Source organism: Pinus tabuliformis, chromosome X, assembly GCF_031772625.1.
Source record: "Pinus tabuliformis cultivar Carrire ecotype Pingquan chromosome X, CPIR1, whole genome shotgun sequence".
Classification (NCBI taxonomy): Eukaryota; Viridiplantae; Streptophyta; class Pinopsida; order Pinales; family Pinaceae; genus Pinus; species Pinus tabuliformis.
The window spans coordinates 1463163887-1463165903 of NC_142308.1; positions in this window are offsets into that span (position 1 = coordinate 1463163887).

Genomic DNA, 2017 nt, shown 5'->3' on the forward strand with positions numbered 1-2017 from the left:
AAGATACTTAGCCTAGCTTGGGAAATAGTGCAGTTCGCTGCCCTAGCAGCATGAAAGGACTTCAGCCCCTGGTTAGGGTTGCACGGAAGCTGATTGTAACATTTCGCGAAGGTACAAAAGGGTAGAACAGAGGGATAAGAAACCTACACATAAGAAAGAATAGTTGGAATAAACCGAAATCACATCCATCTCAAGGGTGCAGAAACTTGGTTCCAGCATCCCCCCATACTACTTCGGGTGAGACTTCAGTCCCCGCCCTGCAAGCTGATGCCGAAAGGGCCAATAGTGTAGGGATTTTTTTTTCTAACTAACATTGAACCTGGGTTAATCCCCCTCAAGCCAATAGCGGACCATGGGATTGTATAAAAAGGAAAGCCTTAGAAGAGTCTATGGAGAAGTAGTAGTATTGATGATGAAACTAATGGGTCATTAGCAAAAAAAGTGAAGAGTGTTAGAGTAGAAGAGAGGCTTTGCAGCTGTGTGCGCAGAAGCCTAGGGTAGAAGTCTGCAGCTGAGTGCGTGGGGTAGTTAGAGTCTGTAAGAGGATCTAAAGTACTAATAAATAAGATTACTCTAGAAATATCTATGTTTGATCTATTTACTTTTGTTATGAATAAATGCAATTATGTTATGCTGAATAATGGGTTTATGATTTAATGTTATATTGATGCGCGAATCTATTTGTTTTACATTGTTATTTATATGCAAGTAATAATATAAGTTTACACGAAGAACATATTAATGCATATTGAAGTTATCAAATACTTAAGTCGATCTGGGTAAATACGGAAGTAAGAGTAATTATTGTGGAGCACTAAAAGAGGTATGTTTTTTATGATCATTTCAGTATCTTTTTAGTAGAACTTGCAAACCTTTTTGCATCATGAACTTGGAAAATGATAAATAATTATAACAAAACATGTGAGATTAATATGCAAGACTAAAACGCTGACAATTGTCATTTCCTCATGCAAGAAGGAGTGAAAATGAGAAGTTGCCGTTCCAAAGGAAAGGACAAGGACGAGATAACCGTTGTCCCTTTGACGGGAGACCGAATGCAAACAAGGCAAAGCAAATCAAAGCGAATCGGCCCAAAAAAGGAGGTGGAGATACCAGCGGTGCAGGAGAGAAAAGAAATGATTAAGGATTAACGGTTCGACGAATCCCTCAGGATCCTTGATTCTGAGGGATCGTTATTTTATCTATTTTTGTACTTAGACATCTCCGCCGTCACCCTTATAAAAGGGACAGCACTGTTAGCTCGGGAGAGAATTAGACATGATTATGTTTTTATGTAATTTCTGTTAAGATCAAAACTTTGATCATCAAGTCTCGATAGGAACTGGTTCATTGTAATCTTACTTCATGCATTAATACAAACTTGGTGATTACTTCATCTCTGAGTCTGGATTAACCTCAAGCGATGTACCCCTGGAGGCTAAGGGCCCAGCCCTGGAGGACACTTGCTCCTGTATTATTACATTTGCCTTCTGTGTGGTTTGCTTATCGTCGTTATTTGGTAATCTGATGTGTTTTATAAGTTTACCTCACATGCTCTGTTATGTTTAATTCATTAAGGTTTCCACAGACAGAACCATTGTATTGACTCCACATATGATTGTTCTTTTTAGAGTTGATCTAATATCACTAGTCTTGATAGAATACTGTTACTATTCCATTTCAGAGCTTTTGTGCTATACATTTATGTCACAGAATTCATCTTGGGAGTTATGTTCTTCACGATTGTTAAATTGATGAACAATGTTGTTCTATTTTGAAACGCAGTCGTATTCCTTCTAACTGAGATTGATGCTTAGATCAGATTACTATTTAAGAGTGTTGTGTATATATATGGTTTTCAAGTGTTGTTCCATAACCTATCAGTAATCAGTGTTGTTCCATTGGTGTGTGCTGTTCGACCTGCCTTAAGAGTGAAAGATTGCCATTTGATTATGATTAATGCATTTGATTTGATAGATTAAGTTTGTTACTGCTTGTGAGACTTAGTTGTTGTTCT